General features: G+C 43.9%; 1 pseudogene; it reads left to right on the top strand.

Moving 5' to 3' along the window:
- The window catches only part of LOC148152173 (uncharacterized), a 77,788-nt pseudogene extending 58,962 nt beyond the window's left edge, over positions 1-18,826 (top strand).
- Positions 18,827-25,777: the final 6,951 nt, after the last annotated feature.

Raw genomic sequence — 25,777 nt, 5'->3', positions numbered from 1 at the left:
CTCCAACTGGGAGGGAACACTCCTCTCTGTTGATTGTTGTGCGGTGTCCATTCATCCGTTGCCGTAGCCTCTGCTCGGTTTCACCAATGTACTATGCCTCAGGGCACCCTTGCCTGCCATGTACATGGCAGGTACTCATGTGACCCAGCCAACGTCGTCTATCTCATTGGCTGAGAGATCACGTTGCAGCTGTACAGGACATTGGTTCAGCCACGTTTGGAATATTGCATGCAATTCTGGTCTCCTTCCTATCGGAAGATTGTTGTGAAACTTGAAAGGGTTTAGAAAAGATTAACAAGGATGTTTCCAGGGTTGGAGGATTTGAGCTATAGGGAGAGGTTGAATGGCTGAAGCTGTTTTCCCTGGAGCATCGGAGGCTGAGGGGAGACCTGATAGATACAGTAAATAGACAAAGCCTTTTCCCTGAGGTGGGGGAGTCCAGAACTAGAGGGTAATAGGTTAAGGGAAAGATGTAAAAGAGACCTAAGGGGCAACCATTTCTCGCAGAGGGTGGTGCATGTGTGGAATGAGCTGCCAGAGGAAGTGATGGAGGCTGGTACAATTGCAACATTTACAAGGCATCTGGATGGGTATAAGAACAGGAAGGGTTTGGAGGGATACGGGCCAGGTGCTGGCAGGTGGGACCATATTGGGTTGGGATATTTCGTCGGAATGGACGAGTTTGACTAAAGGGTCTTTTTCCGTGCTGCACATCTCTATAACTGTATGACTCTTTGACCAATGTCAGGGTGGACATTGCTTGAGAGCAGCATTTGCAGCACAAATACTATTACACTGCATGCATTTTGTATGCACGGTGATCTGATTGCAAATGACATGAAGCTGGAATTTACATGTGTACAACTGATGCCATTGTCTATTCAATGACTTCCTGCCAAACAGAAATGAATGTTGTGCTTTTTTCCAGCCAACTGACAGTGAGTCTGCTCATTTTGGGCATTTTCCGTACCTTCTATAACCTTCCATTCTCTATCATCTTCCCGACTTTTCTTTCGAATTTCCTTGGTGATCATCTCCTCCCTATTCAAACCATGCCTTTTCCGCTCTGCCCAATCCAGCATTGATCCCCCCATTTCCTGCCTCTTTGCCAGTCCAGCTGACCTCACCCTCTCAATACATGAACCCTGAAGATGGACTGCTATCCAAGTCCTGACTGACTATCAACGGGTGATATCTGAACAGACACTGACCACTCTCCTTGTAAATCCTGACTGACATTACATGATTGCCCTAACTGCTTGCAATGGTCCTGTAGGACTGACAGTTGCCTACTCTATGAACTGTAGTCAGATGGAGCCATTGACTGGGATTGCTCCAAGCAGCCAACTGATTTTGGCCAAACCCCTGGATCATATGCATGCACTGTCCTTGACTAACTATGCCAGGGACACCTGTCAGGCAGCATCTTCTCCTCATCTCAACTGAGGTCTACTCCCCACAGACATTTAGACAGAACTATTCAGTAGAAATATTATGCAATGTGTTTACTGTGCAGGCAACTGGCATATGCTGTTGGTGTGAAATTGGATTATGACTGTCATCCAGCAAGATGTTCACCCTCTGGATAGTTCATAATGACAAGCATGGCTCTGTTGCTGAGTCAAAATCCTGGAATTCCCTCACTATTGGCATTGTAAGTCTTCCTACAACAAAAAGACTGCATCGGTTCAAGAACTCAGCTCAGCTCCACTTGCTATTAGGCATGGGCAATCAAAACTGGCCCAGCCAGTGACACCTACATCCAGTGAATGAAACAAAAACTGCAAGACCAAATGGCAGTGCTGTGAATTGTTATGTTCTGACTGAGGCACCAACGCACTAAAGTTATTGCAAGGCAAAGCAAGACAGGGATGCAGTGAGCATGCAGGTAGTGAGCAAGCGCTAAGTGAGCAAGTGACCAGCCCTGAGATCCTGTCAGGTGTCGTCTGTGAGCTGGGTGCCTGTCCTCAAAGTACTCAAAGTGTCTATGTAGTTGCATTCCAATTCTAGTTCCCAGTGCATCCCTAAGTACAGCTTTAAAGTGCAGAAGCATACTGCAAATGTATTAGATATTTGCTACAATGTTCTTCAAGGCTGGCAAGTCTTGGATGCCAGCATCACAGAGTACATGCAACTGCTGCCTTTCAAGTGTAGCCTAAAATATTGGTGCCAGATTTCCAAGATGAAGGTCTGGAGGAGCATATGGAAAGCTGGATTTGCTAGGGAATTCTTAACTCCTAGTTTCCTCATGGCAGATGATAGGATAAAAAGCTACGTATTAATAAGGTGAGACTTGCAGTACATGAAGGCAACAACAAGCAACAAATCCTATCCATTGACATCTTACTGCTGCATAATGAGAGTCCCATCTTGTTCCTATTGGAAAGTAAAATTAGTGGCTCTGGATGTTGAGAAGTTTCTCATCACATGATTCTATCACATGATTCTCCCATAGCTCATGTCATTCAGTCCCCTATAAAATTCCAAACTCAGAAATTATCCAAAATCATGTCACAATTAGAATAGAAATAATGTGCAGGTATACAGGGAAAGCCAGGCAACTGGCATTGTCAAAGTGTACAGACAGCTCGCATAGACACACTGGACAGAATGGCCTCTTTCCGCACTATAATAATTCTGTAATTCAATGATTCTGACATATAAATCCCTCCCCCCCACTTAAAATATCAATCCCATTACTGACATTCATAAAGAGTTATTCAAGCACATCACTGGTACTATTCATGTCTAGTCATTAAAGCTTCATTCTTTCATAATGACATGGGAAACAACATGGCAACAAGTCAAAAAATCAAAGTACGAAAGATGAGAAACAAATCAGTTGGCACAGGAGAAACAATACAAAAACAAAAGAGATGGAGAAAGTTATAAGACAAACAGATAGACAGAATAGGGATCAGTTTCTAAGATGGTATTAACATTTTTACTAGCCTGAAGACATCCGGAATAAGTAGCAAACCACAATACAACTTCTCATTCTCCAGTTCCCAGTTAACAATGGTGGCAATCATTTGACAAAACAGAGCTTGCCTCATATTTACAGAAACATAGGCACAGGAGTTGGCCATTGAGCTCTTTTAGCATGCTTCACTGTGCAATTAGATCCTGGCTGATCTGAACATTAACTCCAGTTACCTGGCCTTGTGCCATACCCCTTGATACCCTTGATACGGTTACCAGAGTAAAAAGATTATTGATCTTTGTCTTGAAATTTAAATTCACCCACTATTCATTGTCTTTTGGGAAGACAGATTCAAATTTCCACAAGCCCCTATATTGCCTGTGATGTCTGCATCCCAAAGAAAGAATATAAAACAAGGATGGTGTAACTCCCCTGCTTCTCTTCAAATAGTGACATTTGATCTTTTATACCAAATTGCAGAGGCAGATGCTTCTCGATGTTCCTTTAAAAAAGGACATTTGCTATACTACCCTGAAGTGTTAATGTAGATGATGCTCTCAAGTCATATAATGCAACTTCTATTCATTGGCTTCTAACACAGGTAATAGTGTCACTTCAAGTTGGGACCTCTGAACCTTTAATTGTTAGCCTCTCCCTCCTTTTGTAAAGACTGTTCCCGTGAGTGAATGTTACATTTTTCAGCAGGGTGAGGAAAGTAGAATCAAATTTAAGTCGTTAATTTGCTCCCACCCTCACCTTTTCAACTCGTCCAATCAGGCATCAGATGGGTAATTTGTGCCCATGCTATAAGAAGGAAGCCAATTAGAGGACAAAAGTGGACTCTGTGCCCGATCGGGAGTTAAGGTAGACATGTCACGGGCAGAGGGATAATGTTGTCAGTCATGGATGCCAGTCAAGGCTACAAGATTAAACAGCCCTTGCTCTCCAAATGTCTCTGTTGATGACGCAGAAAAGTTAAAAAAATCAGCTTTATTAAAATCATTGAGACGCTATCATTAACACCAACAGAAACTGCAGGTACATTCCGTGATTATCTCGGTAATAAACTTCTTCTTCTGCCTTTGTATTGGTTTGTTGAGAGCCCAGTCATGTGAAACTAAATTTAGAATGATGTATTGGCTTCCACTTTCATTGCCCAGTCAACTTTAGGAAACTCAGAGTTTGCTGGCCCAACAAATCCTGAAGAAGGGCTCATGCCCGAAATGTCGATTCTCCTGCTCCTTGGATGCTGCCTGACCTGCTGCGCTTTTCCAGCAACACATTTTCAGCAACAAATACAATGGCAAGTATTTAATTAATTAATGTTTGGTTCTTTTTTTTAAAAAAGTACATTCTGTTAGGGCAAAAATACCCAACAGGAAAAGCACAAAATACCATGGTTAACTTGGTAAGTTAAAAATAGCATTAGTTTTTAAAGTATCTAATCAAGTTTTCAAGTCTATGGACTAGGGGAACCTTAGAATCCAGCAAAGGAGGTTCAAGAAAGTGATGAAGAAATAAAGAACAGAAAATAAATGTAAAATAGCAAGAAATCTAAAAACAGAATATGAAAGTTTCTATAAGATAAGGAAAAGATTAACAAAGATGAATGTCGGTCTGTTTCAACAGTGGGAGAGTTTATAATAGAAAATTGAGAAATAGCATCAAAGCTAAATAAATACTTTGCATTTGTTTTCACACTGGAATACACAAGAAGTCTCTCCCAAAGAATTAAGAAACAAAGATCTGGAGAAAGTATACAACTGAAAGAAATGAGAATTAAGATATTAATAGTACTTGGACAAATTAATGAGTCTGACAAAAAATCCATAGGACTTTATGAACTACCCATGAGCGTTGAAAGAGATAGTTACATAGATAATGGATGAATTGGTGATCATCTTTCAAAGTTCAATTAATTCTGCACACATTGATAATGAGTCAGAAATGACATCAGTTAGCAAAGCCATCTATCAAATTAACTTAAAAGAATAAAAGAAGATGTTCATTCATGGAGGTTAGACATCGTCACCTGGGACAGCACTGATTTTTCATCTCTAGCCGTTCTTGAGAAAATGGTGCATTCTCGAACTGTTGCAGTCCATTTGGTTTATATTTGGTCCCTCCACAACAATGACACTGGGAAATAAGTTTCAGGATATTGACCCAGTGATATGATTCCAAGTCAGGAAGGGAACATGTTGATGATTGTATTCCCATGTGTCTCCTGCTCTTGCCTTCTTGACGGTGGTGGTCATGGGTTTGGAAAGTGAATCTTGCAAATGTTAAACACAGCTGCTACTGTGGTGGAGGGAGTGAATATTTGGAATGCAGTGCCGATCAAGTGAGCCACTTTGTCCTGAATGTGTCAAGCTTCTTGAGTGTTGTTGGACCTGCACTCACCTTTGCAAATGGTGGTGGTATTCCATCACACTCTTGACTTGTGCCTTATAGACAGTGTTCAGACTTTTTGAGATGTGGACTTGGGGTGTAAGGGTGGGAACATGGGGTTTCTTGCTGCAGCATTCCTAGCTTCTGACCTGCTCTTATAGCCATAGCATTTATATGGATGTTCCAGTTCAGTTTTTGGGTAAAAACAATGACTGCAGATGCTGGAAACCAGATTCTGGAGTAGAGTGATGCTGGAAAAGCACAGCAGTTCAGGCAGCATCCAAGGAGCAGGAAAATTGACGTTTCGGGCAAAAGCCCTTCATCAGGAATACAGTTCAGTTTTTGGTTGATGCTAAACCCAAGGATTGTAGATAGCGATGATAGTACCATTGAATTTCAAATAGGGATGGTTAAATTCCCTGTTGTTGGAAATAGCCATTTCCTGCACTTTTGGCACAAATTTCTCTTGGCAAAACCTGGATATCATCCAGATCTTGAGGTAATTGGCTGGACTGCTTATTATCTGAGCAGTCACGAATAGTGCTGAATGTTGTACAATCGCCAGTAATCATTTTCACTTCTTACCTTATGATGAAGGGAAGATCATTGATGAAACAACTGAATACTTTTGGGCTTAGGACAATACTCCTGCAGTGATATCCTGAACTTGAAGTGACTGACTTCCAAAAACCATATTTATCTTACTTTGCGCCGATAGTGATTCCAATTAGCGAAACATTTCCCCCAACTCCAGCACGGCTATTAAATATCAAAATCTGAAGTTATTTTAAGTTCCTAGCCCTTTAAACACAAAATCAAACTGTCAGAGTAAAAATTCAAATACCCAATGCTAATCTGCATTTATTGACAGGGCACATGGTCTTACTCATTACCATTTAATCCAGCAGTTGCAATTGACTTCATTGTGAAGATTTCCTGAGGTCTGTTATTACAAATGAGTCTATTATGGAAGTTTGCCTGAGTTTAAGAGGCTATGAAAAATGAACCATCTTTGATGCATTTACTGGATAGAAATTGATTTGTTTTATAACAGATTGTCCATTCAGTGAAATTAAAATCTTGAATGGTTTTCACAAATGAGAGGTTTTTTTTCCCCTGTATCAAGTGTGAATGAATATAAGCTTGACTAAAATGTTTGAAGATTTTTTTTCACATGGCTCCTGAAGTCTGCCCAAAGTGGACCCTGCATGTCTGACTATGTAAATGTCATGGGGAGGTGGATGGCGGCATTGAGTAGGTATTGGAACATGAGCTGGGCTAGGAGTGGTAATACAGGTGGCAAAGCCATTGGAAGTGGCATGGATGTGTGTGGTGGTGTATGAGGATGAATGAGGGTGGGTGGGGTAGGCTGATTTATGAGGCATAGTCAGCCTAACAGCATTTTATAAAACCAATACAAAGTCTTAGTAAATCAAGGCAGGCCTTCTAATCAGTTTCCCACTTCTGTGGCTACCTTCAAATTGCTTCTTGAGGTGAGAGGCTGAGGACATCGCCATTCCCTTACCACCTGATGCCTAGAGGAAGAACGCCTCATCTTCTGCCTTGGAACCTTTCAAGCCAATGGCATCAATGTGGACTTCACCAGTTTTCTCATTTCCACTCCCCCCACCTTACCCCAGTTCCAATCTTCCAGCCCAGCACCATCCTCATGACCTGTCCTACCTGTCAATTTTCCTTCCCACCTATCCGCTCCACCCTCCTCTCCGATCTATCACCTTCACCCCCACCTCCATCCACCTATTGCACTCTCAGCTACCTTGCCCCGAGTCCCACCCCACTCCCATTTATCTCTCCCAGCCTCATTCTTGATGAAGGGCTTTTGCCTGAAACGTCGATTTTCCTGCTCCTCGGATGCTGCCTGACCTGCTCTGCTTTTCCAACACCATTCTAATCTTGACTCTGACTCAATCATGGCCTCGTCCTACACTGGAGTGAGAATAGTCCCCGTGATGTCAGTTCCATCAAAACATCTCTGTTGAGTTGAAAGAATTTCACAACTAGAGATTTCTATTTCCATGATGAAAAGTTAGCTCTGATATGTAGTGTCAACTGGGACTGTGCAGGCAGGATCATTGGATTCTCTTCTAAAAGACCATTCCCATATGGCATGTCCCTTGCTACATGGTATCACCCTGTCACGTTTAGTGAACATTGGCTCAAGTACCTAGGAGTAGTGCTAACAAATAAACAGCTAGAGGGATCAACATTTTGCAAGTATATAGATATATTCCCAGGATATCAGTAATCCTGATAGTACAACATTTAATCTTCATCCACATATAACCCGAGATGGCAATGGTGAGCCTTCTCATAATGAGCTTTTGCTCGAAACATCGACTCTCCTGCTCCTCAGATGCTGACTCACCGGCTGTGCTTTTCCAGTGCCACACTTTTTGAATCTGATCTCCAGCATGTGCAGTCCTCGCTTTCTCTTTCTTTCAACTGTGTGCCTTGTGGTATTGATGCTAAAAAGAGGAGGGAGCCTGGATTGCTACCTCCTGGATGATATGATTTTGTGTTTGAACTTTGGCTTTTGATGGCTGTGCACGAGCCAGGCAGAACATTAGAAAATAATTTTGGTAAGGCCCAAACACACCTAAAATGTTGTTCGAGCAGGAATTGTAATTCAACAAGCTGAACTAGCTGAGAAAATACCAACATAGTGATGATACCTGCAGTGCAATGTCACTTCTGAAAACATAATGAGCATTGAGCTTCTTTAGTCATATTGGACTTGAAACATTAACCCTGTTTCTCTTCCCACAGGTGCTGCCAGACCTGCTGAATTTCTCTAGTACTTCCTGTTTTTTTTTTATCACAGAAATGTGTGCTTGTTGTTAGCTCAGTAACAGAATCTGCAGATTATAATACACAACATTACAGATAGTGCATAAACTGGCTACAAGGGCATGTGACCATAAAATAGATACCAAGGAGCTAGAACATGAGAACTACTTTAATTCATCCATCCAGAAAAATCCTGAAGATTCCCCTTTCATGTTTGAGCACCTGCAGTTTTGGGAACTGGTCACTTTGCTGCATAGTTCCACATGAGTAGAAGGTGACTTTCATAACTGCCTGTTGTGAGCAAATATTACCATAGCTACAGCGTGATTATTGATATTCATTGTAAGTAATATGCTCATGGCATCAGTTCCTAATGGTCATGAGCATATAACTCAGCTTCTGGCATTCTTTACACACGAGACAACAAATTGCAGACACTTTGCTAAATCTCCTTACCTACATATTTGAAACTGAAAATGTGTTGCTGGAAAAGCGCAGCAGGTCAGGCAGCATCCAAGGAACAGGAGAATTGACGTGTCAGGCATAAGCCCTTCTTCAGGAATGAGGAAAGTGTGTCCAGCAGGTTAAGATAAAAGGTAGGGAGGAGGGACTTGGGGGAGGGGGGTTGGAAATGTGATAGGTGGAAGGAGGTCAAGGTGAGGGTGAGGCTGGAGTGGGGTGGGGGCGGAGAGGTCAGGAAGAAGATTGCAGGTTAGGAAGGCGGTGCTGAGTTCGAGGGATTTGACTGAGACAAGGTGGGGGGAGGGGAAATGAGGAAACTGGAGAAATCTGAGTTCATCCCTTGTGGTTGGAGGGTTCCTAGGCGGAAGATGAGGTGCACTTCCTCCAACCGTCATGTTGCTATGGTCTGGCAATGGAGGAGTCCAAGGACCTGCATGTCCTTGATGGAGTGGGAGGGAGAGTTGAAGTGTTGAGCCACGGGATGGTTGGGTTGGTTGGTCCGGGTGTCCCAGAGGTGTTCTCTGAAACGTTCCGCAAGTAGGCGGCCTGTCTCCCCAATATAGAGGAGGCCACATCGGGTGCAGCGGATGCAATAAATGATGTGTGTGGAGGTGCAGGTGAATTTGTGGCGGATATGGAAGTATCCCTTGGGGCCTTGGAGGGAAGTAAAGGGGGAGGTGTGGGCGCAATTTTTGCATTTCTTGCAGTTGCAGGGGAAGGTGCCGGGAGTGGAGGTTGGGTTGGTGGGGGGTGTGGACCTGACGAGGGAGTCACGGAGGGAGTGGTCTTTTCGGAACGCTGATAGGGGAGCGGAGGGAAATATATCCCTGGTGGTGGGGTCTGTTTGGAGGTGGCGGAAATGACGGCGGATGATACACTGTATATGGAGGTTGGTGGGGTGGTAGGTGAGGGCTAGTGGGGTTCTGTCCTGGTGGCGGTTGGAGGGGCGGGGCTCGAGGGCGGAGGAGCGGGAAGTGGAGGAGATGCGGTGGACGGCATCGTCGACCACGTCTGGGGGGAAATTGCGGTCTTTGAAGAAGGAGGCCATCTGGGTTGTACGGTATTGGAACTGGTCCTCCAGGGAGCAGATGCGGCGGAGACAAAGGATTTGGGAATATGGGATGGCATTTTTACAGGGGGCAGGGTGGGAGGAGGTGTAGTCTAGGTAGCTGTGGGAGTCGGTCGGTTTATAGTAACTGTCCGTGTTGATTCGGTCGCCCGAGATAGAAATGGAAATGTCTAGGAAGGGGAGGGAGGAGTCTGAGACAGTCCAGGTGAATTTGAGGTCGGGGAGGAAGGTGTTGGTAAAGTGGATGAACTGTTCAACCTCCTCGTGGGAGCACGAGGCAGCGCCGATACAGTCATCGATGTAGCGGAGGAAAAGGTGGGGGGTGGTGCCAGTGTAGCTGCGGAAGATGGACTGTTCCACATATCCTACGAAGAGGCAGTCATAGCTGGGGCCCATGGCTACTCCTTTGATTTGGAGGAAGTGGGAGGATTGGAAAGAGAAGTTGTTCAGGGTAAAGACCAGTTCAGTCAGTTGAAGGAGGGTGTCAGTGGAAGGGTACTGGTTGGTACGGCGGGAAAGAAAGAAGCGGAGGGCTTTGAGTCCTTCGTGATGGGGGATGGAGGTGTACAGGGACTGGATGTACATGGTGAAGATAAGGCATTGGGGACCGGGGAAGCGAAAATCATGGAGGAGGTGGAGGGCATGGGTGGTGTCCCGAACGTAGGTGGGGAGTTCTTGGACTAAGGGGGACAGGACCGTGTCGAGTATGCAGAGAGGTTTGCCCCACCGAACTCCTCAGCCTGCTCCTGCCCCACCGAACTCTCCTGCCCAAAATCCACAAACCTGACTGCCCCGGCCGACCCATTGTCTCAGCCTGCTCCTGCCCCACCAAACTCGCCCAACCCCGCCCCCACTCCCAGCTCCAGCCCCACACCAGGTCCTAGCTCCCAGCCCTGCCATGTTTTCACATCCCTCCAGACCTACCCCTCTCTGAGGATGAAAGATCAGTCCTCAGCAGAGGCCTCACCTTCATTCCCCTACGCTCTCGGATCAACGAGTTCAACATGCGGCGTGACATCGAACAATTCTTCCGCCGCCTTCGCCTCCGCGCCTACTTCTTCAACCAAGATTCTCGCCCACCCTCTGACGACACCTTCTCTCGCCTCCAACACACCCCATCCACCTGGCCACCCTGTGCTGGCCTCTTACCGGCCCTCGATCTCTTCATAGCCAACTGCTGCCACGACATTAACCGCCTCAACTTCTCCACCCCTCTCACCCACTCCAACCTCTCACTCTCGGAATGTGCAGCTCTCAACTCCCTCCGTTCCAACCCCAACCTCACTATCAAACCGGCAGACAAGGGAGGCGCGTTAGTAGTTTGGCGTACCGATCTTTACACCTCTGAGGCTAAACGTCAGCTCGCGGACACAACCTCCTACTGCCCCCTTGGCCATGACCCCACCTCCCACCAAACCATCAAATCCCAGACCATCCATAACCTCATCACCTTAGGGGATCTCCCATCCACCGCCTCCAACCTCATAGTCCCACAACCCCGCACCGCCCGTTTCTACCTCCTGCCCAAAATCCACAAACCTGACTGCCCCGGCCGAACCATTGTCTCAACCTGCTCCTGACCCACCGAACTCATCTCTGTATACCTCGACACGGTCCTGTCCCCCTTAGTCCAAGAACTCCCCAACTACGTACTGGACACCACCCACGCCCTCCACCTCCTCCATGATTTTCACTTCCCCGGTCCCCTACGCCTTATCTTCACCATGGACATTCAGTCCCTGTACACCTCCATCCCCCATCACGAAGGACTCAAAGCCCTCCGCTTCTTCCTTTCCCGCCATACCAACCAGTACCCTTCCACAGACACCCTCCTTCGACTGACTGAACTGGTCCTCACCCTGAACAACTTCTCTTTCCAATCCTCCCACTTCCTCCAAACCAAAGGAGTAGCCATGGGCACAAGCATGGGCCCCAGCTATGCCTGCCTCTTCGTAGGATATGTGGAACAGTCCATCTTCCACAGCTACACTGGCACCACCCCCACCTTTTCCTCCGCTACATCGATGACTGTATCGGCGCTGCCTCGTGCTCCCACGAGGAGGTTGAACAGTTCATCCACTTTACCAACACCTTCCACCCTGACCTCAAATTCACCTGGACTGTCTCAGACTCCTCCCTCCCCTTCCTAGACATTTCCATTTCTATCTCGGGAGACCGAATCAACACGGACATTTACTATAAACCGACCGACTCCCACAGCTACCTGGACTACACCTCCTCCCACCCTGCCCCCTGTAAAAATGCCATCCCATATTCCCAATTCCTTTGTCTCCGCCGCATCTGCTCCCTGGAGGACCAGTTCCAATACCGTACAACCCAGATGGCCTCCTTCTTCAAAGACCGCAATTTCCCCCCAGACATGGTCAACGATGCCCTCCACCGCATCTCCTCCACTTCCTGCTTCTCTGCCCTCGAGCCCCGAACCTCCAACCGCCACCAGGTCAGAACCCCACTAGTCCTCACCTACCACCCCACCAACCTCCATATACAGCGTATCATCCGCCGTCATTTCCGCCACCTCCAAACAGACCCCACCACCAGGGATATATTTCCCTCCCCTCCCCTATCAGCGTTCCAAAAAGACCACTCCCTCCGTGACTCCCTCGTCAGGTCCACACCCCCCACCAACCCAACCTCCACTCCCGGCACCTTCCCCTGCAACCGCAAGAAATGCAAAACTTGCGCCCACACCTCCCCCCTTACTTCCCTCCAAGGCCCCAAGGGATACTTCCATATCCACCACAAATTTACCTGCACCTCCACACACATCATTTATTGCATCCGCTGCACCCGATGTGGCCTCCTCTATATTGGGGAGACAGGCCGCCTACTTGCGGAACGTTTCAGAGAACACCTCTGGGACACCCGGACCAACCAACGCAACCACCCCGTGGCTCAACACTTCAATTCCCCCTCCCATTCCACCAAGGACATGCAGGTCCTTGGACTCCTCCATTGCCAGACCATAGCAACACGACGGTTGGAGGAAGAGCACCTCATCTTCCGCCCAGGAACCCTCCAACCACAAGGGATGAACTCAGATTTCTCCAGTTTCCTCATTTCCCCTCCCCCCACCTTGTCTCATTCAAATCCCTCGAACTGAGCACTGCCTTCCTAACCTGCAATCTTCTTCCTGACCTCTCCGCCCCCACCCCACTCCGGCCTGTCACCCTCACCTTGACCTCCTTCCACCTATCGCATTTCCAACCCACCTCCACCAAATCCCTCCTCCCTACCTTTTACCTTAACCTGCTGGACACACTTTCCTCATTCCTGAAGAAGGGCTTATGCCCGAAACGTCGATTCTCCTGTTCCTTGGATGCTGCCTGACCTGCTGCGCTTTTCCAGCTCTGATCTCCAGCATCTGCAATCCTCACATCTCCAACATATTTGAAACACCTTGCAACATGAATGATATTTGTAATTTTCAGACCTTGCTTCACAATATTTTCCATGCAGTTAAATATAATGAGCAGGCTACTCAATGTATAGTAGACTCTTCTCATTTTCTCCCCCAGGCATGTTAGGAACAGTAGGAAAATAGTAGTAGAATACCTCTCAGCATCTCTCATTTTTCCCTGGTGCTAGTCCCTCAACAGTGGTGTTTTTAATCTTCATTAAATGAATACTGTTCCACTACTAAGCTGTGAAGTGGGTGACTTCATGTCTGCCATTTCTGTAGAGCAGGGAAATATTTCCTGCTCCAGCTGCTCTTTCTTCTCCAGGGACATATTAGCTAGCACAAGAGAGCACCCTTTAACTCTAAAGGGAGCACATTAAACAAACAATATGAATAATAGAAAAGGCTCTGAGCTGGCTGGTCAGAGTCTATGTATTGTGCACATGTAAATAAAGGAAACATTATTTCACAGCCAATGGCAACATATGCTTCATGGATGACTTTCTATATTATCTGGCAACTGTGATACCTGAGACAGGAGAACTGTGCTGAACATAAAGCCTTAAAAAGGGGGCATGGGGCATTATTGGCGCAGTGGGGGCTGTTCTGTGGTGCAGTGGCAATTTCCCTATTCCTGAGCTCCAAGACCTGTGTTCAAGTGTTAGAACATGTCTGAGCAGGTTGCTTAAAAATATTTGTTGTCTGAAAAGAATTAAACAATTATATAGAGCACAAGAGGAGGCAATTGCTACCAAAGACCATTCTTTCAATTTCATTCCCCTGTGATGTTTTATTTTTTGTTCTTTCTTTCGGTTAATAATCCAATTCCTTTTAACAAATTATATATTTTATTTCTACTGCTGTTTCTGATTGGACATTCTACATCCCAACAGAACTCTGTGTGGATTAGCAGAAATTTTCTTCAGTTAAGTATTAGGTTGTGTTTCGTCCGTAAGACAATTTTTCCCTCTCTATCCATTGATCCCATCCCTCTCCATGGTAACTGTCTAAGGTTGAACTGGAGTATTCCCAAACATCAGGTCAGACTTGACCGTAAGATCAGCTTCCATCCACATACCAAAAACTGTTTATGTCCTTCTATGAAAATTTCTCTGCTCTACCATTGCATCTGCTCACCTGCTGCTGAAACTTTTATATATGTTCTTGTAGCTCCTACATTGGACTAGTCCAATGCTCTCCTGTGTGGCTTTGTGTTTTCACCCTTCACAATCTTGAATTCATCCAAAACTCTGCAGTCTTCATCTTAACTCACACCAAGTTCAGTTCACCCATTAAGCCTGAGCTCACTGATTTATATCTGACAGTTCTCCAATTGTAGCATTCTTATCTTTGTTTTAAACTAGCCCATGCATCACTCATGTATCTATGTAACCTTCTCCAGCCCTACAGCCCAGAGAGATATTTGTATTCTCTTGCACGTTGTCAGTTTGAATCACTCTACCAATGGCAGACATAGGCAAAAGTGAGGACTTCAGATGATGGAGATTAGAGTTGAGAGTGTGGTGCTGGAAGAGCACAGCAGATCAGGCAGCATCTGAGGAGCAGGAGAATAGAGGTTTCGGGCAAAAGCCCTTCATCAGGAATGGCAGACACACTTCAGTTTTTGAGTCCCTAAGTTTTGGAATTCCACTTTCAAACTTCTTCATCCCTCTATGTTTCACTCCTCATTTAAGAGGCTTCTTAGTACTTACTTCTTTAACCAATGGTTTAGTCAGCTGTCTTCATTATCTCATTTTGTTGCTTGCTGTCGAATTTTGTTTGACAAAGCTCCAATGAAGCATCTTAAACTACATTACTACATGAAAGCCATTAAAGGTACAAGTCACTTCTCGTAGTTTTTGCACACAATTTTCTTTTCAATTTTCTTTTCAATTTTCCCTCAGCCTTGAGTCAGCTACTGAAGTCTTTCTGTACACCTTTAATGCTCTGCATTCTTCTGAGGAAAGTGAACCCAAACTCTGGTTATTAATCAAAGCACACCTGAATAATTTGTACATTATTGAACATTGCCATTTTTAAATTTAACCCATTTACGTATTTCTAAAATGTAACAGTTTTAATTTACTGTTAAATCTGCATGTTTTCCCCACCAGTTTCCAGGAGATGACAAGATAAATCTTTGGGCTAAGTTTGCATTTTTGAGATTTAAGTCAGGGCAGGTGACTGAGGTGTTAGTTGGGGAGCACTTTGGGGCCAGCGATCATAATTTTAAAATAGTGATGGAAAAAGGATAGACCAGATCTAAAAGCGGAAGTTCTAAATTGGAGGAAGGCTAATTTTGATGGTATTAGGCAAGAACTTTCAAAAGCTGATAGGTGGCAGATATTCGTAGGTTAAAGGGATGGTTGGAAAACAGGAAGCCTACAGAAATGAGATAATGAGAGTCCAGTGACAGTATATTCTTGTTTGGGTGAAAGGAAAGGCTGGGAGGTGTAGGGAATGCTGGCTGATCAAAGAAATCGAAGGTTTGGTTAAGAAAAAGAAGGAAGTGCATGTCAGGTAAAGACAGGATAGATCGAGCGAATCCTAAGAAGCATATAAAGGCTAGAGGAGTATACTTAAGAGGGAAATCAGGAGGGCAAAAAGGGGACATGAGATAGCTTTGACAAGTAGAGTTAAGGAGGATCCAAAGGGTTTTTACAAATACATTAAGGACAAAAGTATAACTAGGAAGCGAATAGGGCCCCTCAAAGATCAGCAAGGCAGCCTTTGTGTGGAGCTGCAGGAGATGGGGAAGATACTAAACGAGTATTTTGCATCCATGTTTACTGTGGAAAAGGACATGGAAGGTACAGAATGTAGGGAAATAGATGGTGGCATCTTGAAAAATGTCCATATTACAGAGAAGGAAGTCCTGGATGTCTTGAAACACATACATGTGGATAAATCCCCAGGACCTGATCAGGTGTACCCTAAAACTCTGTGGGAAGCTAGGGAAGTGATTGCTGGGCCCCTTGCTGAGATATTTGTATCATCAATGGTCACAGGTGAAGTGCTAGAAGACGGGAATTTGGCTAATGTAGTGCCACTATTTAAGAAGGGCGGTAAGGACAAGCCAGGGAATATAGACCGGTGAGCCTGACCTCGGTGGTGGGCAAGTTGTTGGAGGGAGTCCTGAGGAACAGGATGTACATGTATTTGGAAAGGCAAGGACTGATTAGGGATAATCAACATGGCTTTGTGCGTGGGAAATCATGTCTCACAAACTTGATTGAGTTTTTTGAAGAAGCAATGAAGAGGATTGATTAGGGCTGAGTGGTAGATGTGATCTATATGGATTTCAGTAAGGCATTCAACAAGGTTTCCCATAGGAGAGTGATTAACAAGATTAGATCTCATGGAATACAGGAAGAACTAGCCATTTGGATCGAGAACTGGCTCAAAGGTAGAAGACAGAGGATAGTGCTGGAGGGTTGTTTCTCAGACTGGAGGACTGTGACCAGTAGAGTGCCACAAGGATCGGTGTTGGGTCCTCTACTTTTCGTCATTTACGTAAATGATTTGGATGCGAGCATAAGAGGTACAGTTAGTAAGTTTGCAGATGAGACTAAAATTGGAGGTGAAGTGGACAGCAAAGAAGGTTACCTCAGATTACAATGGGATCTTGACCAGATGGGCCAATGGGCTGAGGAGTGGCAGGTGGAGTTTAATTTAGATAAATGTAAGGTGCTGCATTTTGGGAAAGCAAATCTTAGCAGGACTTAAACACTTAATGGTAAGGTCCTAGGGAGTGTTGCTGAACAAAGAGATCTTGGAGTGCAGGTTCATAGCTCCTTGAAAGTGGAGTCGCAGGTAGATAGGATAGTGAAGATGGTGTTTGGTATGCTTTCCTTTATTGGTCAGAGTATTGAGTATAGGAGTTGGGAAGTTATGTTGCGGCTGTACAGGACATTGACTAGGCCACTTTTGGAATATTGCATGCAAATCTGGTCTCCTTCCTATCGGAAAGATGTTGTTAAACTTGAAAGGGTTCAGAAAAGTTTTACAAGGATGTTGCCAGGGTTGGAGGATTTGAGCTATAGGGAGAGGTTGAATAGGTTGTTTTCCCTGGAGTGTTGGAGGCTGTGGGGTGACCTGATTGAGGTTTATAAAATCATGAGGGCTATGGATAGAATAAATAGACAAAGTCTTTTCTCTGGGATGGGGGAGTCTAGAACTAGGGTGCACAGATTTAGGGTGAGAAGGGAAAGATATAAAAGATACCTAAGGGATAACTTTTTTATGCAGAGGTTGGTACGTGTATGGAATGAGCTGCCAGATGAAGTGTTGGAGGCTGGTACAATTGCAACATTTAAAATGCATCTGGATGCATACATGAATAGGAAGGGTTTGGAGGGATATGGGCCGGGTGCTGGCAGGTGGGACTAGATTGGGTTGGGATATCTGGTCGACATGGACGGGTTAGACCGAAGGGTCCGTTTCTGTGATGTACATCTCTATGACTCTAAGTCAGGCCGTTCCCTAACATTACTCAGTATTATGTACACTATCCATCAGCTCCTACACATCCCATCCAACCTATTGCATCCTCTGCACCCATAATCTAAAATCTGTAATAGATGGAAGAGTAGAGTCATATAGTCACATGGGGAAGTTTCTGAAATGCTCATAGAAACCTTCAAAATAAACAACTGTCCATACAAACTCCACTTAAAAATAATACTTACACATCTTATGTTTTCAAAAGTCTGTCAAAATGAACAGTCATTCAAAACAACATCATCCTATTAAATGGTTAAAAAAGACTGCCAATCAAATAACCAAAATGAACGATTGAAAGCTACATCAGCAATCCTTGCTAAAGTTAATGCATTTGTGTGGTTTGGAACTCATTTCAGCATTTGCAATTCAATTCCATTGAGCAGCTATGTAAACAGACCATGCAGAACTGAATACAATAGAACATTTAAAGTGGACTGAACAGATAGCTAGCCATTTAATCAAATATTTTTGAAATATGTTCACATATATTTTGGCGGCACAGTGGCTCATTGGTTAGCACTGCTGCCTCACAGCGCCTCCGGGACCTCCAGTTTCCTCCCACAATCCAATCCAAAGATGTGCAGGTTAGGTGAATTGACCATGCTAAATTGCCCATAATGTTCAGAGATGTGTAGGTTAGGTATATTATTCAGGGGTAAATATAGGATAATAGTGTAGGGGAATGGGTCTGGGTGAGTTACTCTTCAGAAGGTCAGAGTGGGCTTATTGGGCTGAAGGGCCTGCTTCCATACTGTAGGATTTTATAAAGGCTTAGCAGCTGGAGTTTCACTCAAGAAGCTGATGTCTATAAATCAAAGTACAGAGTCCTTCATCCACTAGAGAAAGTACTGTAATGCATCTGAACCTTTTCACAATGCTGTTCGATTTAATGCATTAACATAAAGGACCGAGCTCAATGATCAATCACAGTGTTAAAAACTTCTTAACTTCTCAGACAGTATTCAAATATAACATCTGAAGGTGAAAATACATTAGGTTTTCCCGCAAAATTAAAGAAACAGAGAAAGTGCTGAAAAATCTGAGCAAGATAAATTTTTGTTAAGCATCCATTGTCGTTTGTGGAAGAGAGTTCCAAGCTTCTATATCTTTGGGCGTAGAAGTGTTTCCTAACATCTCTTCTGAACATTCTGACTCTAATTCTCATTCTTTGCCCCCAGGTCCTCGGTTCCCCAACCAGTGGAAACAATTAATCAACTTCCACCCTGGTTCCTTTCTGTTATTATCTTGAATCAGATCAGATCACCCTTCAACCTTCTAATTTCAAGAAAAAAAAAGGACTGTTTTGTATACTTTCTCCTCCTAACGTAACTCCTGGAGTCCAAGAATCATTCTTGCAACCTGTATTGTACAGACCCTCCAAGGCCAAAGTATTCTTCCTAAAGTGTGGTGTCCAGATCTACTCACAGTATTCCAAATGCAGCATAATTTCTGCATCATAAATTCTGGTCCGCTAAATATAAAGGGCAATATTTTGTTAGTTTTCTTGATTATTTTCTGCATGCGTTTGTGACATTTTGAAGATCTACACACCTAAACCCCCAAGACTCTTTGGACAGCCACTGTATTTAACCTTAGCTCTAACTCCCTTTAAAAATTTGCTGATGACACCAATGTGGTGGGTTGGATCTCAAATAATAATTAAACAGAGTTCAGGAAAGAGAAAGGCAGCTTCATGGCATGCTGTAAAGCCAACAATATCTCCTTTGATGCTATTGACTTCAGGAAGCTGAGTGGAGGACATGCCCCTGTCTGTATCAATGGTACTGAGGTGGAGGTGATCGAGAGCTTCCTGGGAGTCAATATCACCAACTGTCCTTGCCCACCCATGTTGACACAACAGTCAAGAAAGCATAACAGTGTCTCTACTTCCTCAGAAGGCAGAGGAAATGCGGCACAGCAACAATGACTCTTACAAATTTTTATAGATATACCATAAGAAGTATCCTATCCGGATTCAGCACAGCTTGATATGGCAACTGCTGTGCCCAAGACTGGGCACAGAAATTACAGAGAGTTGTGAGCATAGCCCATTCCATCAAGCAAACCAGTTTTCCATCCACTCTTTCCGTCTACATTTTCTGCTACCTCACAAAAGTAGCCAACATCATCAAAGACCCTTCCCACCCCAGTTGTACCATCTTCTACTCTCTTCTACTGGGCAGAAGATACAAAAGTTTGAAAACATACACGAACAGATTTAAGAACAGCTTCTTCTCTGCTATTATCAGACTTCTAAATGGACATCTCATATCAGGGTTGGTTTTTCTCTGCATCTTCTCTATAGCTGTAATACTATATTCTGCATAGTGTTTGTTAACTCTGATGTACTTATGTAAGGTATGGTTGGCAGGCAAAGCAATATTTTTCATTGTATCTTAGTACATGTGGACAATAATAAACCAGTATCAAAATCTAGAAAGCGCCCTGGTCTATCCATTGTTTGTCCAAATGGACAGCCTCACATTTGCTTACATTGAACTTTATCTGCCACAGTCTCATCCATTTACCTGGTCTATCAATATTCCTTTGAAATTTTTTTGCTCCTATTATACTGTCTTCAATGTTGTCTAACTTTGTGTCATCAGCGAATTTTGATATATGAATTTCTATGCCATTATCCAAGTTGCTAATCCAAATAACTGAGACCCTAACACAGATCCTTGTGAGACATCACCAGTTACATCCTGCCACTTTGAGTATCTATCCATTATCCTTGCTCACTGTCACCTGCCACTCAACAAATCACCCAGCCAAGACAGTAAGTTGTCCGCAAGTCCACAGGCTTTTACCTTAGTTAACAATTTCTTTTATCAGATACCTTCTGGAAGTCTGTATAAATGACATCCATAGACATTGCTCTGTCTACTCCTTAGTAGTTTCACCCTTTTCTCTTGGCTTATTTTTTGTATTTCTGCTTTTGCTTTTTCTTTAGTTCTGGTTTTTGTATCTTCTATATTTGGTTTTTGTTAAATTCAGGTTTTTATCCTTAAGGTGGCAGTGGAGCATAGCAACTTTGTACAATTTTCACTGTACCCCTGTGCTTCTGTGCTTGAGTACACATGACAATAAAACCTAATTCTAATCCTAGTCACCTTTCAAAATTCCATGAAATTTGTCAGGCATGACCTACTTGTCATGAATTCACACTGCCTCTCCATTATTAAGGTGTTTATGTCCTGTAGACCCATAGAAAACAAAAAAAATCAAAATCATACATGTGATTTCGGTGCTTGGAGCCCCCAGATACAAAATTAAGGTGTTCAGGATAAAAGAATATATAGTTTGAAGTCCTTTGGATGTTGTTGAGGTGTAAGGTTCTAACCTGAGACCATGATTGATAAGTTGTTTTCTTAGACTGTCAGAAGTAGCAAATATGACAAGAAGAATGCTGGAAGAACACAACAAGCCAGGCAGCATCAGGCAGTGTGGAAGTTGCTGTTTTGGGTGTAACCCCTCTTCAGGACAGCAAATATTGCAGTTAGTTATTTTAAGTTCTTTGTTTCTTGATATTTCTTTCAGTCAGAACTGTAACCAGGTGCTTTATTTGTTGAGAGACTTAAAGTGAGACTTTTCCAGCCTGGACCAGTTCTACAATCTAAAATCTATCTCCATCTGCCAAAGACTCAGCGTTTGAAATGGCAGCTTGTTTTTTTCTCTATCCTGTCTGCTTTGTTCATTGTACCAGGCTTGATCATTGTAAGCAATGTTTAATTTCCAATATGTGAAGATTTTCACAAGGGCACAAATCAAAATAGGACATGAGGACTATTCTATGTCTCTCACTGAGCCTGGCTGATTTTATTGCCCTGGGTAAAATGTTAAGTTCAGTTCAGGAAATCCTTTGTTTAATCCACATTGGTTTCACAAAACTTTGCCAACCCACGTGAGTCGTGATGCTGGCAGCCAGTTTTAGTGTGGATTTGGATTTAAATTTTAAAAATATTCCAGTACATGAACTAAAATAGGTTTCTCAGGTCAAAAGATAAATAGTTAATATTTGATATCATCTTGACACTATGAAGGCTTTAGAAAGTTTTAAAATAAATCAGGTGCCAGGCCATCGTGGTACAGGAAGAATCTCAATACAAGTTGGCCTGCAGGTACAGTTAGTGGCCCTCTGCAATCACTGGGTGGGGTGGTGGTGGAATGAAATAAGGTATTTATGGATGCCAACTCGCTCCTGGATAGCTGATTCATCTCATCCTTTAGCCTTAGGAAGATCTGGAAATGTCCAAGTGAAAAATCGATGACTCTCCTCAAAAGGCACTTTAATTGATCTTTAGAATTACTCATCACTGGTGTGCAGGTACCCATTGCTGCCCCCAACCTTCAACTCTCCAAAGGAGTAACCCTGTAAACAGACTGAAGGTGAGCAGAGCTGGTCAGTAACCACTTCCCACTTCCAAACCTGTCATCTTCAGAGAATGAAAATTCAAACATTACCTTTTTGTCATCAGCAGATACAGAGATTCAGTTTTCAGATTATTCACATTTATGTTCACAACCACACCGTATTAAGGCATTTTCTGAGGAACACCACTTATGTGTTTTATGGCTCAATATTATTCCCTTTCATATTTATTAAATTATTCAAAGTCTTTTAAAAAAATCTACATTTTCTTTCCCAAAAATGTCGATTAAAATAGAGGAATGGTTTCAGCATAGAACACAGATATTCAGCTCATCCTGTCTTAGATGGCTGTCCGAAGGAGCAATTCATCTTGTGCCATTCCCCCTCCTTTACCCTATATTCCTGCACATTTTCTTTTTCTAGATGTCTTTCAAAGAATATTGACACATGTCTTGCATTTTATCCCTCAGGCTGTTTATTTCAATATTGATGTTCAGCTGAAGGGTCAATTGTTACCTAACTTTTTCTTAAATTTTGAAACAAGAATTTTAATTTCAGGAACCCCTCTAACCTCAGCACGGTGGCTCAGTGGTTAGTACTGCTGCCTCACAGCACTGGGGACCTGGATTCGATTCCAGCATTGGGTGACTGTCTGTGTGGGTTTGCTCCAGGTTCCTCCCACAATCCAAAAATGGGCAGGTCAGGTGAATTGGCCATGCTAAATTGCCCTAGTGTTTGTTCAGGGATGTGTAGGTGAGGTGCATCAGTCAGGGGTAAATATAGGCAGGTGGGTTACTCTTCGGAGGGACTGTGTGGACCTGTTGGGCCGAGGGCCTATTTCGACACTATAGGGATTCTATGGTTCTCTGACTTGTATTCAAATCTACTGGAAATATTGTGAACAGAACCATTACTGCTTCCTCTGTCATTCTTTTACACTTTTTCATTACATGTCATCAGGTTCTAATGCCCTATCTGTTGCAGGTTCCACTGATTTTACCAGCATGTCTTTTTAACCTTATTTTAACCATCCACTTGCAGTCTCTCAACCCCATTAGCAAACTCTTCTGTGAACATTGAGGCAAAGTATTCATTTGGGCAAAAGTGAGGACCATAGATGCTGCTGGAGATTAAAGTCGAGACTGTGATGCTGGAAAATCACAGCAGGTCAGGCAACATCCAAGAGGCAGACGTTTCAGGCAAAAACCCTTCATCAGGAATGATGCTGGGAGTCTAGGAGATAGAGAAATAAATGGGAGGAGGGACTGGGGGCAAGGTAGCTGAGAGTGCAATAGGTGGATGGAAGTTGGGGGTAATGATGATAGGTCAGAGGGGAGCGTGGAGTGGATAGGTGAGAAGGATGATGGAGCGATGGGACAGGTCATGAGGGTGGTGCTGAGTTGGAAGTTTGAAACTGGGATAAGGTGGAGGAGGGGAAATGACGAAACTGGTGAAATCCACATTGATGCCATGCAGTTGGAGGGTCCTGAAGCAGAAGATGAGGCATTCTTCCTCCAAGCATCAGATTATAAGGGAGTGGCAATGGAGGAAGCCCTGAACCTGCATGTCTTTGGCCGAGTGGGAGGGGGAGTTGAAGTGTTCGGCCACTGGGTGGTGGGGTTGGTTGATATAAGTGTCCCAGAGATGTTTTCTGAAGTGCTCTGCGAGTAAGTGTCCTGTATCCCCAGTGTAGAGGAGAAACGGATACCGTAAGTGGCATGTGTAGAAGTGCAGGTCAAACTTTGATGGATGTGGAAGGCTTCTTTGGGGCCTTGGATGGAAGTGAGGCATGGGCACAGGTTTTGCAATTCCTGAAGGAGGCCATCTGGTGTGTTCTGTGGTGGAACTAGTCCTCCTGGGAGCAGATGCGGCAGAGGCGGAGGAATTGGGAATAAAGGATACCATTTTTGCAGGAGGCAGGTTGGGAGGAGATGAAGTCCAGGTAGTTGTGGGAGCTGGTGGGTTTATAGAAGATGTAAGTGTTGAGTCGGTCCCCGTTAATGGAGATGGAGAGGTCCAGGAAGGGGAGGGCGGTGTTTGAGATGGTACAGGTGAATTTAAGATTGGGTGGAATGTGTTGGTGAAGTTGATGAATTGTTCAACCTCCTCGTAGGAGCACGAGGTGGCACTGATGCAGTCATCAATGTAGTGGAGGAAGAGGTGGGTAATGGTGCCTGTGTAACTACGGAAGATAGACTGGTCCACATAGCCAACAAAGGGACATGCATAGCTGGGGCCCAAGCGTGTGCCCATGGCTACCCCTTTCGTGTGGAGAAAGTGGGAGGATTCAAAGGAGAAATTATTGAGGGTGAGGACAAGTTCAGCCAAATGAATTAGAGTGTCAGCGGAAAGGTACTGGTGAGGACGTCGGGAGAGGAAATAATGGAGGGCTTGGAGACCCTGATCATGGCGGGAGGTGAAGTCATTGTCGAAGGGGCAGTAGGAGGAGGTGTCTTTAAGTTGGCGCCTGGTGCACCGAACTACCACTACACCCCTCTTGTCTGCTGGTTTGATGGTGAGGTTGGGGTTAGAGCAGAGGTGGTGGAGGGCTGCGCGTTGAAAGGGTGAAAGGTTGGAGTGGGTGAGGAGGATGGACAGGTATTTGGTCAGGCAGATATTGAGATCTTTCACAAGAAGGAGAGAGTGCTAGCAGGCCAACTGAAAAGGATATTATGACTTACATTTCACTCACTCTGATAATTTCCAAAGACTTATTACTGGGGGGCTGTCAGCTCTTCAACTCTGTAGATCAACATCTTATAATGAAATAGGACCCTAAAAGACCACTCTATGGTTCAATTGTGCAGGCTATGTGCTGTGCAACCAAAGAACAGCCGAATGGGTACTTTTACAATCATTTTTAGTCAGTCATCGAATTCCAGCATCCAGAAGAAAATGAATAGAGTTTCTTGAAGCTCAGAGGGCACCTGAAATTTAGGTGGCTCAGATCTGGTGGACTGTCTGAAAAGACTTGCCCTCCTCCATACATAATTGTACAAGAACATTCCTGTTAAGCAATCCTCATGAGAATATATCACAAATGGAGATTTTGTTTAGTCGATAGATGATTGTGTTAGTCACACCCACATTAGGAGAGATTATCAGATGCCAATGTCAAATCAACCCAAGTATTCTGAGTGATTAGAATTAAGAATGTACTTGAAGGGGAAAGATGGGAAAAGACACAAATGTAGAAACAGAAAATTGCTTTTGTAGTGATGCCAAGCTATTTATATGCAGTTAAATATTAACATTCTACTCACAGGTTTTTGTAGGATCTGCACAAAATAGACTCTTTGTTTCAGAGCTCATTGATAATATAGTTAATTCATGAAGCACCTTTAATGCTGAGGCAGAACGAGGCTTTCTTGTTGTCTTGAATGAATAAAACTCAACAAGGTCATTTGCTACTGCAGCTGAGATTCATGAGAGCTGCTTGAGCCACACAGATAAGGGAGCTTTCAGTATCATAGATTGTAACTTTATTTTATTAATAATACAATTCCTTTAGATCCTTTACTATTGTTTAAAGAACACATATAAAATGAAGCAAAAGCAAAATTATGAATTTCCCACCTGGATAAAAATGGACAAAATTCTAGCCAATTATTTACCATGGCAACTGGCAAAACACAAAGGCCAGAGACAGATGCAAAGAGCACTGTCTCTATAATCATCAGTGTGTAGCCCTCAAATCATGGATACACTCTTCCACTATCCCCATCTCTTCAGGGCCATAAGACTGAACCATAATTACATGCTTTGAACACTCCACTTAAGTGCTGCAATAATACAGTTAGTACATGCGCTCTTCAATTCTGCACATGT

This window comes from Chiloscyllium plagiosum, unplaced genomic scaffold (assembly GCF_037043375.1).
Source record: "Chiloscyllium plagiosum isolate Xiang-an unplaced genomic scaffold, Cpla_swu_hap1 HiC_scaffold_1, whole genome shotgun sequence".
Taxonomy (NCBI): domain Eukaryota; kingdom Metazoa; phylum Chordata; class Chondrichthyes; order Orectolobiformes; family Hemiscylliidae; genus Chiloscyllium; species Chiloscyllium plagiosum.
The sequence above is the reverse complement of the archived record's forward strand: the minus strand, read 5'-3'. Positions and strand labels throughout refer to the sequence as shown.